Source organism: Harpia harpyja, chromosome 17 (assembly GCF_026419915.1).
Source record: "Harpia harpyja isolate bHarHar1 chromosome 17, bHarHar1 primary haplotype, whole genome shotgun sequence".
NCBI classification, from domain to species: domain Eukaryota; kingdom Metazoa; phylum Chordata; class Aves; order Accipitriformes; family Accipitridae; genus Harpia; species Harpia harpyja.
This window is the reverse complement of record NC_068956.1, coordinates 4,881,871-4,894,798: the sequence shown is the minus strand read 5'-3', so window position 1 is coordinate 4,894,798 and position 12,928 is coordinate 4,881,871. Positions and strand designations below refer to the sequence as shown.

At 40.6% G+C, this 12,928-nt stretch overlaps 1 protein-coding gene across 9 annotated transcripts in view; it reads left to right on the top strand.

Moving 5' to 3' along the window:
• The window catches only part of TENM4 (teneurin transmembrane protein 4), a 599,338-nt gene that overhangs the window by 83,064 nt on the left and 503,346 nt on the right, over positions 1 to 12,928 (top strand). For 7 of the 9 annotated variants that reach the window (XM_052812174.1, XM_052812178.1, XM_052812177.1 and 4 more), the window contains exon 2: positions 5,266 to 5,408. The exons of the other annotated variants lie outside the window; for them this stretch is intronic. The gene's annotated coding sequence lies outside the window, so the exon portion shown is untranslated. The remainder of the gene's footprint in view (positions 1 to 5,265; positions 5,409 to 12,928) is intronic. 9 annotated transcript variants of the gene reach the window in all.

Here is a 12,928-nt window from a genome sequence, read left to right as displayed (position 1 = left end):
AGTCCCAAGAAATATTAAAGTATTACTTTCGAGCTCTTCCTCCAGTGCAATGGGTCACAACCATTTATTGCCAACTGAAGTAAAAGTAGGCAAAAGCCACACTTGAAAGAAACATTTTTTTCCACTACTTGCAATGTGTGGTCGATAATCCAGTAAAATTAACAATGTTTTACTTTCTCCATCCTGATGCATAGCTATTGGATTATATCACTGCATCTGGACTAACCAAGGTGACACAGATGACACATAAAACCATTACTCCAGTGTGCCTGGAATAAAACACGATGTTGGCATAGCAGCTGTACCCGATAGGGTCAAGCAGTTCCCATTTTTCAGACAAGTTCACTTAACTGCAGGGAATTCTGCAGGTATAATACTAAGCAATGGCCACTGGTTCCTTTTTCACATGCCCAGTTGGTGAATATGCAAGAAAATCGGCATCATAGTCTCTCAAGATGAGATTCCTCTTGCCATGGTGAGGCAGCTGGCAACAGTGGCCAATTGCGAGTGTTGGGGCTTTTGTGTGAGTATGTGGAAGAGCCAGGGACAGAAACCTGGGAATCCACTTCCATGGCTTCTGAATCTTACGGACTCAGAACCACAGAATAACAGAGGCTGGAACGGACCTTGGAGATCATCTAGTCCAACCCACACTGCTCAGAGCAGGGACAGCTACAGCAGCTCAGGGTTGTGTCCAGTCAGGTTTTGAGTATCACCAGGGATGGAGACTCCACAGCCTCTCTGGGCAGTCTGTTCCAATGTTCCAGTGACCACCCTCCCCCAGTCCTGAAGCTTTACAGGACTCAAATGTTTTTATTTCTCTGCTGTTCATTCCCCAATACAGAAGATGCATATGTGTAGAATAATAACCTTTATTCAGTAGACCAAAAAGTTCTCTTTACAAGGCTCGGTAACCTGTTGGTGCCCTGGTGAGTAAAGTATCCATAAATAATTGAGCTTTCTCAGCTGAAGCAGGGCGACCCTTGACCTCAGTATTATTCATCTTATTTAATAAAGGATGTTCTGGTGGTACATTCAGGATCAAGAAGTTTTGTTAATGCTGGAGGACGGTACTGGTATCGTAGCCAATTAACGTGCCTGTTCCTACTAATGATAAATGGGTCTGTCATCTGTTCATCTGGCACTGCAACTCCAGCCTTACATAACCATTTGTGGATATACCCAAGGGTTTCGCTAGCTAACATTTCAGCTTTTACAGGTCATCAGAATTCTTCAAGAAAGATGGATTTAGTAAATAGTAGTCTGCAGCAGAAAATAGGAGGTGAAAAGAAAACAGTATTCAGGGGATTATAAGCTCTGTAAAATGGGCCAAAACCTGTCCGAGGAAGAATCTTTTTGGTTCTATTTGAACCAGAGTCCAGGGAGAGGGGAAAAGGAAAATGCATCTAAGGAACACTGCTGGATCCAGGCTGGTTTAGCCTTCATGGGTTAATAGCTCATTTGAAACCGATGTTTTCAGTGGTTCTGAAATTGCAGGAAGTGGTCTGAGGCCGAGAGGGAATAATGACTCAAGGAGATGTAATTTCTCGGGAGGAACTGAGGTCCTGCAGTTCTGCTTTGGAGGAAACACAAGCCACAGAATGAAGTTCCCCGCAGTTTCAAGGTTAGCAGAGAAGCTGGTGGCTGGAGGAGAGAAATCTGAGGAGGGAAGCAGAAAATATGAAACGATGTCTGTGTGTCTGTGTGTATGCAATGTTGTGCCACATAGCCGATGCCTTTTGTCCTTTAGCCAAGAATCTGAGCTGAAAATCCCTTTTGCGAGGTCCTTGCAAGATGCATAGCAGCTCTCCCATTCAGGGTAATCCATGTTAACTAACAATTTCATGTTAATTCAATGTGGGAGCATTGGGATCTGGGCTTTGAAATGTTTTAATGGTTACCGTCCTCAGTTAGATAATGGACAGGCAGAAGAGGGAGGTAGGGAGAGGCTCTGCTCATCTTGACATTCCACCAGATGAGAAGACGGTGATGGCCATGCACAGCTTGCACCACTCTCGTTGCTACTTCTGAAGGTTTTCTATCAATACGCTCACAGCTCAGCATTACGGACCAGCTGTTCACAAAGACCAAAACACACCATTCCAAATCAATCCCACCGAATCGGCAGAGGCACAAAAGTTAGCTCTAGCCTAAATTTAATCAGCAAATCTCCCTGGAGTCAGTGGAGAGAGGCACCTCTGGAGGGCAATTCAGAGCAGGAATCTGACTGCGAGGGCAGCATTAGCCTTTATGACTATTTGCCCTTTGCCAAGAGTCAATGGGATCAATTCGTAGCTGAGCGGAGAAGACTTATACTGGCTAAGAAGCAGTCCCTGTATCAATAAAACTACCACAGTGTGTTCTCTGTATCACAGAACTGCCATATGTCTCCACTTACGGGGATTGGGCATGGGGGCTGTGGAGGGAATTGCTTTCCTGGGCAGGTTAATGTAACAAAAAGCGAGCAGCTCTGCAGCCCTTAATCTCCTTAAAGCCCATAGTCTCAGCCCTCCTATGCTTTACTCTGTGCTATGCTTCATTATGGAGTCTTTAAACACCTAAGCTAAAGATAGAGAAAGTCATTTCAAAAGAAAACACAACTTTGGCTCCTTTAGTTGGAGTTTTGGAGAAGAAGTAAGGTTCCTCTTGGGTTAAACTTATTAGATTTTTGTAATTTTGTTTATATAGTATTACAAAGTCCAAGTGCTGTGGAATAGACACCCAAAATTAATACCCAACTCTAGAATATTTAATAACTCAAGATAAATTAAGGTATTTAGAATTGTGAGTTTTAAACGTTACAGCATTTTTGTTCTTTTTATTTTTCTTCCAAATATGGAACTCCTAGTTCCAACTTAGTAACAAAATCTGACAGTTCTGCTCTTATTTTTAATAATAAACTTACTTGCAGTACTCCAGAAACTGCAGCTTCAAGAAGAAAACATAAATGAATGCTTGGAGTATATAAAAATACTTTCATTTAACATCTTGGGGGTTTGGGGGTTTTTTTGTTTGTTTGTTTGTTTTGTTTTTATTATCAAGAGATATCCAATACCAATTTTCTTTATTTTAATTATGTCTGGAATATACTGCTCATTGTAAACAAAACACATAGTTATTTAACATGCAGATTTTAGCTCAGGGATTTGAAGCAGTCTAGTGGGCTAAGACACATACTCTGTATTTCCATTCATTTACTCATAGAAGTTCGTCAGGACTCGCCAGATACCTTTGAATATTCTCAACTTTTCTTTGTGTTGTGATTTTTCTTTTCCTTATTGAATTAATATTATAAATACATTAATGGAGCTGTTGGTGGAGAGAAGATATGCTGTTTCTGACAGTTCCTTCGCTCCTGTAAATCAGCATAGTGCCACTTACATTAGCGAAGCTACTATTTACCCCAGCTGAACATCTCCTCCCTCAGTTCTAATATTAACTCAGTTAAAAATAGGAGATTTATATTTAAACCTCTGCTTCCTGAAGTGACAGTAGGTGGGCCAACTTGTAACATGATCAACATTTACAGCATTATCTCTACTGGAATCCATTTATGTCAGCTCCTAACAATCAAAACATAATGGCTTTTGGAATTGCCATTGCTTTAATTTTTACAAAAAAGCAAGAATATTAATTAAAAAAAAAAAAGTGAGCCCTAATACAGCATGCATGCATGTGCATAAACAGCATACAACATGAAAGTGCAGGCATCCTGGTATGCGACCCATTCCCTGAAGCGGTACTTTTGGGTGGTGTGCTGGCATTGCATATGGGGAGTAGCAATAGTGAGAGGGGGATCTCAGAGCCCTGTTGTCAATGCATAACTTGGGATTTAGTTTTATAATAAACTTAGAGACGTTTGAGATGCCCAGAGCCATTTGAGATGCCCAAACGTATTTAAGAGACTGGCAGGGAAGATGCGGGATCTGCAGGAAACCCTTTTCTTTCTGGATGGCAGCTGAAGGACAGTCAAGATAACTAGGGCATCTCTAGTGGCACTGGACAGTTTTGTGTGGACAGCTGAGCTGGGCTGTGTCTTACATCTGCAGTCACAATTTTTCAAGTTATTTTTTGATAACACTGAGGGGCATGCTAACTGTGACCTATCAGAAGCTATTGGCCTTTAGCAAGATCATATACAGGCTCATTTTCACTGCTGTGCCACGTATTACACCTGTGAGCGTTGTCACTAACAGAGTGACATTACCCAAACATGCCTCACAGTAATCTTCTATATAGATTTAAGTGTCTACAAAATTGAGAGTTGTGTTCAAGTCCCCATTAAATATTGAGCTGCTAAAAAAATGTTCAGGACATTGCCAAACTACACTGAAAATTGTCTGAACAATAGGGACCATGGGACTGAGACAGTCATTTTTTTGATGTATGTTGATGTATGTTGAAATAATTGGACTTATCCAGGTGTCAGACACAGCGGTCTCTATCCTCTAATTTCTTAAAAAAGACTGTAAAAACTACAGTATTTTAGTGATATCTTAAAATAAGCAAATATGCTTTATTACCAGCATTAAGCATGAAATCTGGAAAAAAGAAAAATAATTGTTGTTAGAAGGTTTGTCCTATGGAAAGCATATTTTCTCTTATCTCCAGATTTAAATTCGTGTGCATACTAACTTAAGTCCCATTTCATTCCACTCAGCTTGAAGCACCTCACATTTGGTGTACAGTTGCTCATTATCCAGCCTTTGAGACCACATCTAAACTGCAAAGCCACCCACGGATGGTGGCATGTCCTATATATCTTGGGTAGCAACAAGCCTGGAACACGCCATAACTCTGTTCTGGTTGTCCAGGCTCCAGAGGAAGCCAAAGCGTGGGAAGGCAGCTTGGGCATGGCTGTCCTGTAGGTATGAAGGAAGATATCCATTTCTCCATATCAATACAGACATAAAGACATATACCAGCTGCTGTCTGATGAGATGGTAGCCTGGGGAGAACATGCTTCTGATGTAGGTACTTTCAAGGCCAGGTTGGACGGGGCTCTGAGCAACCTGGTCTAGTTGAAGATGTCCCTGCTCACTGCAGGGGGGTTGGACTAGATGATCTTTAAAGGTCCCTTCCAACCCAAACCATTCCACGATTCTATGGTTCTACTTTAGTTAAGTGCTCACAGATAGGGGGAATCTGGGTCTTTGAACTTACGAAGCATCCTACATGGACAATCCTGACAGCTGCCATGCAAGCAACGTTTACAAATCCATGCCAGTCTTTTCTGACCCCCAACACCTGGCTCCTTTTCTGTAGTGAGAATGGCTGGACCATTGCAGTGGCGCACTGATTTTTGTGGATGGTGAACACAAAAAGGGGATTGAGAAGAGACCACCCGAGTTATTCTGACACATGACTTGAGTGCTTTCTATTCTTAGACAGATGAGGATCTGAAATATGTAAGTACACTATCATTGTTTTTTAGATTTGTTTGTAAAAATGAGAGAACGAAATAAAACTCTTAATCTATCATGGGTGTGGGATTTATACATTTATCATTTTCTTTCAATGTGTGTTTATACTTAAGTGGAGTTGATAAATCAAGCTATTCCTCATGATATTTTAAAGCATTATTTGTCTCTTGATTCCATCCTTGTTTTTCATTAAAGAAATGAAAAGAGGAAAAAACATGAAATTATATTTGCAAAGTCATTTTAAATTTATTGTCTAATAAATAGTGATCACTTGGGAAATCCGTTTTTTTTCTGTATTGTTAACAAGAGATTTAACCAAAGCGATTGAATGAAGACAAGAAATGATCCAAGGTTTCTGAAGCTTGAATAAATGACATTGTCAATGTTAATGTGCTGTTCTGGAAGTTCATTAGAAATATAAGAAATAACCTAAATATAATTTCATGGCCCCACGTACACTACTTAGCATAATTTATTCTTTACTACAAAGCCTCCATTCACTGTGTTTCACCAGCATTTCCAACTCACCAAATACCTGCCACCAGTCACCTTTTTACTTTTCCATACTCCCAGTACAAGCAAAGATAACACTTTTTTTCCCAGCAAATACAAATTGTATGTTGACTTCCAAATTGACAACTTCATCTTGACTTCCGCCAACACTTTCGCTGAATGAGCATAACCACCACTGATTTTACAGTATCATGTGGATCTACTATTTCTGACTTATCTAATGATGCTGCATAAGATGCATTTTAGAACTGTATTATCCCCCATAAAACATTATTTTTTGCTTAAGAAATAATAAATAGAACTTGTCAGCCACAGAAAACTGTACCCCAGTTTTATAAATGAGTGCACATCCCAAAGTATTTCAAAGAGACCAAAAGAAAATCAGTAGAAATTTGAAGTGTTCTTAAAGTGCTACATACACCAAGGCTTTAACTAGTTGTAGATAAAGATTTAGAAACACAATTAAGTTTATTTCTACAACTTCAAGTCAGGAACTCCATACTTTAAAGTACAGAAACAAATCAACAAGAGCCGTAATGGCCTGACTTGTAAGGACAAGGCTAAGAGTTCTATGACGTTTCTGGTTTTGAAATGTAGCACAGGAGAATGTCTTTACTCAGATACGGTTCAAAGTATAGCTTTATGTTTCAAGGATGTGCTGATTCTCTTTTGGTTTTAAACAATAAGCACATGCTTGCATTCTTCCCTTGGTCCAGGCTATAATTACATATTTCAAATTATTGTGTTTATATAGTAATAAGACTAGCCTGAATTCTTGCAGCTTTGGGCAAGTTCTTGAAAATACACATTGTACCAGTGACAGGCAGATTGTTCTTGATATGTCTTTATTAAAATAAATGTGTTTTAAGGAATGTTTAGATTTCTGACTAGCTGACTGATTTGGTAGAGATTGGTATAGCAATAATGTCATTATATCAAGACTCTTCTTTTTCTTTTGGGGATTCCCAGAGATATTTCAATAAAAGAAACTATAGCCTAGGCACCTCCACTGTGTTAGAGGGAGAAAACAAGGTTTTTCAGGATAAATGAAAAGTGTGGTGAGGCAATAGTAGAGCACTCGGATTTCCTTTCAGAAAAGAAATTAAAAACCTCTGAGTGGTAAAGTGGAAGAGTTGGACATTATCTCAGACGTGCAGATATGCAAAGGATGTTGATGATGCCATGAAATATCTGCATATCTCCAGATGGGAGCTTTTAGAATCACAGAATGGTTTGGGTTGGAAGGGACCTTAAAGACCATCTCGTTCCAACCCCCCTGCCATGGGCAGGGACACCTTCCACTAGACCAAGTTGCTCAAAGCCCCATCCAACCTGACGTGGAACACTTCCAGGGATGGGGCATCCACAGCGTCTCTGGGCAACCTGTGCCAGTGCCTCACCACCCTCATAGTAAAGATTTTTTTCCTAATACCTAATCTAAATCTACCCTCTTTCAGTTTAAAACCATTACCCCTTGTCCTATCATTACACGCCTTTGTAAAACGTCCCTCGCCATCTTCCCTGTAGTCCCCCTTTAGGTACTGGCAGGCTGCTATAAGGTCTCCCCGGAGCCTTCTCGTCTCCAGGCTGAACAACCCCAAATCTCTCAGCCTGTCTTCATAGGAGAGGGGCTCCAGCCCTCTAATCATCTTTGTGGCCCTCCTCTGGACTCACTCGAGCAGGTCCATGTCTTTCTTACAGTGGGGGCTCCAGAGCTGGATGCAGTACTGCAGGTGGGGTCTCATGAGAGCGGATTAGAGGGGCAAAATCACCTCTCTTGACCTGCTGGTCACACTGCTTTTGATGCAGCCCAGGATACGGTTGCCAGATCATGTTGAGCTTCTCATCAACCAACACCCCCAAGTCTTTCTTGGTAGGGCTGCTCTCAATCCACTCATCGCCCAGCCTGTACTTGTGCTTGGGATTTCCCCGACCCAGGTGCAGGACCTTGCACTTGGCCTTGTTGAACTTCATGAGGTTCACACAGGCCCACCTCTCCAGCCTGTCAAGGTCCCTCTGGATGGCATCCCTTCCCTCCAGAGTGTTGACCACACCACACAGCTTGGTGTCGTTGGCAAACTTGCTGAGGGTGCATTCAATCCCACTGTCCAATTCCTTATTCCTTATCACTGAGTGGTGCATCTGTCAAATCCATGTCTCTCCGATTTAGAGACAAGTATATATTTGTATCATAGTTTGTTCAGCAGCTATTAAAATATCTCATTCCTGGAAGAAAAAACCCTCATAAGTATCAGGACTTTTTTAAAAAGAGGAATAAAAACTCAATTGCCACAAACTGTACTTTTTAAGAGGCCTATCAACCTCACTTAGACTTTTTGACAGCTATGGAAACAAGCCAAGATTATATTAAAAATTGGTATTGGGGGGGGGGGGTAACCGTTCCCAGATGTATTGCATATACCCTGCTGTGTGCATGGATATTTATGGATATGTCTATACAACACATCCAGTCAAGGAAAAAAAAATATTTATGGGAAGGTGTGCTAATATCTGAGTGTCCATGGCTAAAACATACAGTGTTAATACATTGTCCTAGGAAATGAAAGTGAAGGACATAAATGAAGGGTTATTCCCGTAGTGATTCAGTAGTTCAAAGACATTAATCGGTACTACATATCTGCTGGAAAAGAGTGAATGGGGGATCCATTCATCTTGGTTCCCCATGGTTACCATCTGATAGTAAATCGCATCCACTGTTACCTGTATGGGGAACCCTGACAACTGGGGGAATCTGAGTTATCTGAACCATGCATCTCCCCACATGTCACCAGCATGGGGATTTACATTTGAAATAGGAACTGGTTTATAGCCTTGCAGAAATGCACAAGAGTAATAAATGGTTCTTATCAGTAGGTCTGGCCAGTTTTAAGTTCCTGCAGAAATGTTGCCGCATAAGGATCTCCTCTGAGGTACTCAGATATCAGTGTGATTAGCCTGGTAGACCTCTGTATTGGGGAGCAAGGTCAGTGCTCCTGGGACAATAGGAGACATAAAGATTCAATAATAATATCTTATTATTCTATCAAATAATATCTGCAGAACACTTTAAAATCATTACGTGAAGGACAAAGGAAGCTATATAGAGAGAGGGGTAAAGGCTGACATTTCTACAGTGCTTTTAATTAACAGAATTCCATGCAAGCCTGGCCTTTGGAAGAAAAATAGTCTTTGGTTGCACACTGGGCATGTTGAGCTTCCATAATAAACACACAGGGAACCCCCGTAAGGCATCTACTGAATCAGGGCTATTGTTTTGCTGGTGCCATGTCCTCAAAGACCCTGAGGTTGAAAGACCTTCTATGAGTGAAATCTGGTTTGCTTACTATGAGTAGGGGGTTGATGGAGACAAGAAACAGCAGCAGTAATTGATCATTTTTAGTAATGGTGCTTCTCCAGCTGTTGGAGCTCTTGACATAGGTGGATTTCAGTGAGGAGACAGAACATGTCTAGGTAGGAATATTTTCCCCCAGCCAGTACAAACGCTGTTCATGGGAAGTATTGTCGTTCCTTTTGTTAAGGAGTGGTCAAATGAGCACTAGTTATCACATTTTTAATTGGTTCCTACTAAGAAATTGCCATTTTCTTCTTCTGCTGGCAGTGCTTCAAGGTATCCAGACTGCAAAATTAACGCATCACAAAATACTTATTGCTCCATGTCAGGGTTCACCCCTATTGTTATGGAAAAGGGACACAGGAGATGATCGGAAATGATCATCTGACCATGCCCTTAGTTCATGCATTGTATTCCACGTGCTTTGTTTTCCCTGTGATCACATTTCATTTTTGGATCCTGGACTATTAAAGACAGTGGTGTGGCCTAGTGTGGAGACCACAGGGCTAAAGTAATCTCAGATCTACTCTGGATTTACAAGGGTTTGATGGATTATTTCGGTCTATGGTGCCCATTTATATACAATGAAATTAATGAGATTGACTGATATTTGTAAAGGACATTGAGATAAATAGAATAAAAATACCCCTTAGTAGTTGCATGTTTTAATTATCTTTTTTTTTTTTCATTAATGATACACTTTTTCCATAAAATGGGCCCAGGATGGGAATAGGTGATATACTCAGACCCTCAGATGCCCTCCACTATATAAATTAATTTCCAGCACCCTGTCCTTTAGTTGAAAATATTAAAGTACACTACCTGTTCCATTAGACATGCATCATTTCTATAGTGCATGGTTGGCATTGCTGTGTGATAATTTATCAGAAGAATTTGGGGAAGGCATAGAATGCCACAAAACTGGCAAATAAAGCTGATTCTGTTTTTAGAGGTGGGACAAGAAAAAACATATTTGCTGATGTGCACAGTAATTTTTTTCCTCAGATATAACCTGTTGGGATAACTACATTATGTGGAGTGAGGCATAGAGCTCTCCTAGAAACCAAAAATATCTTTAGAAATTGAATATTTATAATGGAATTAACAAGTCTGCCACTGTGGTAACTTCAGATTTGAAGTCACTATTATTGCCAGTCTATGACAGAATAAATTGTATAATAGGTACAAAGTGGTTAAGAAATAAAAACTGCCAAACAAATTTTTTTGAACTTTTTCCACCTGAAGGTGATCAGATGTTTGAACAGATTGTCCAGGGAAGTTGGATAATCTCCATCCTCGGTGACTTTCAAATAGTGAGACAAGTTCTTGAACCACCTAGTCTAACTGGACCTGCTTTTGAGACAGAGGTTTTACTACAGATCTCCAGAGGTCCTGGTCAAACCCCATTTATTTTGTGATTCTAGGAAGGGAAGTCATCAAAGAAGAAACTTCAAAGTAAAATCTGGAAAATGCATCTTTGTCATTATCCAAAGGCATCTTGATAGCTACAGATGTCTTATTGGGACAAGGAGTTTTTCTGTTTATCTACTTCTCAGAGGGAAGGACAAGTCCACCTTCTCTGACAGCTCTTGGAAACAGCGTGAGAAGAGGTCGGCTGAATTTGCTGACACCCACATTTAGCTTCAGCTTCAGCTAAATGTTAGCTGAATTTTCCTTTCTCCTTGTCATCACTTTTATAGTGGGGATTTAGGGCTACTTGTTCTGCTCTAGATATCCCCATGCAAAGAAGTGGGATGAGATTCCTGGCTGGAGGCTTTTCCATCCTTGTAAGTTCCCTTCATATGTAATGCCATTGCAGTTGCTATACGTGAACAGTAAAGTGAACTGTTATCAGCCACTTCAGAATATCCCTGCTAAGGAGGAGGTTAATCCTTCTGGGTCCTTGACTCAGATTGCTCGTAACAGCAATATGATGGACACCATGGCCAATCCAAACTGCCTGAGGGGTCAAAATATGGGCCAAGTGGCTTCTCCCATTCTTGAATTTTCCTACTGAAAGCACTCTGTGATTTGCTTCAACCTGAAGCCAGACTGCCAGCCAACAGATAGGCCATACGGACAACATTGATGTACTCATTGGGATTCTCCTACCATCCGTGCCCACCTTTCTCATCTCCACTCAGTCCCATTCCTTTATCCCTGCTTGCATTTCCTACCTGTGGCATGGGTGGGGGAAGAAAATTTTTCTGCTTGTCTCCTTGTTTCTGTACTACAAGAAGGCAGGATTGTAGGCAGGAAATCAACAGTGTGTGTATCACGGCTAAGGTTTGAGAAGAAGGCTCCATAATAGCCATTATATCTATCTGGTCCTCACAGGTAACACTGTATTGAGCCAGAATAGCAATTTCAGGCTCTTTAACCCTCACATCAGTAGGATTCCTATATTGTATTTTCTCCTCAGGTTTTACTGAAGTTGGATCTAGGTAGACAGACTGGTCTTCTCTTGGCCACTGCTCTGAAGAGAATTGCACATCATGTTGTCCTTTCTGTATCTAGACCTGTGCCATTTTTGGTGGCTCCAACTACCATGGCGGTGTGAAGTACTCCTTGAAAAGTTTTTTTCTGCCTCTCCAAATCCATGCCTGCTGCATGAGTCCCAGGTCAGCATATTTTAGTAAAATGTCCACGAACTTGGGGTGAAGGGTGTTGGTGGCAAAGGATTGTCTGAGCCACAATCTTCTGCTGTGTCCATTTCCATTGCACTTTGGTGGCCTTCAGCTGATAGGAGTGATTTGAAGTTTCATGCTATTAGAAATAGTTAAGGAAGTTTCCACAGTGAGAAGGCTCACTGTGAAGCTTGCAAAATAGATTTTTTAAGCAGTTTTCTGAGCACTTTTTCCCCACCTGTGTGGCCTAGATAGCACAATCCTTAGTGTATCAGCAGATAAAGCAATTATGTATTTTTAAGCTGGTCCTTAAAAATGCACCCAGCCCTGTACAAATACCTTTACTCTTTGCATATAATAAGGATGCAAGACCTTTCCACCTGCCTCTTATCTTCTTATTGCAGATAGGGCAGGAGGGAAAGACGCCTCCTGCCACAAGAAGGCGAACTCTGAATTTGGTACGTGATCTGCAGGACAGAAACAGTTAACTCCTCTGAATGGATTCTTTTCAATAGAGATGGCTTTTGAAAATAGAATTTAACGAAATCCAGTGTCCTTTTCATAAAATATTTGAAGGAAGTCTTGTTCAATAGCACTTGTCAATCAATCCTTTGCTATTGTTACTTTTTTTTCCCCTTTTTTTCCCTCCTTTTTTTTTATTAATTGGCATCTGTCTGGAAGGACACAAACAAATCCCAAGCTGGTATCTTAACTAGGATATTGTGGAACTGTTCTCTTTCAATCCTTTAATTCCTCTGCTGATAAATAAATTGTGAAGTCTATATTAATAGGTGCAAGGGGCAAAAGAATGAGAAAAGCTTCAAAAAGCATATGCAAACAAAATCCTTGAGTATATTGAGAGGATGCTTTTTGAAATCATATTTACCCTATTACTAATAAGTTGTCAAAATATATGCAAGATTCTGCAGACTCTAAAATCATCAGACAATTAATTTGCCTTTTCTCTACAATAAGTCAAATTCAAAATAAGTAGGTATTTATTCTTTGGGCGT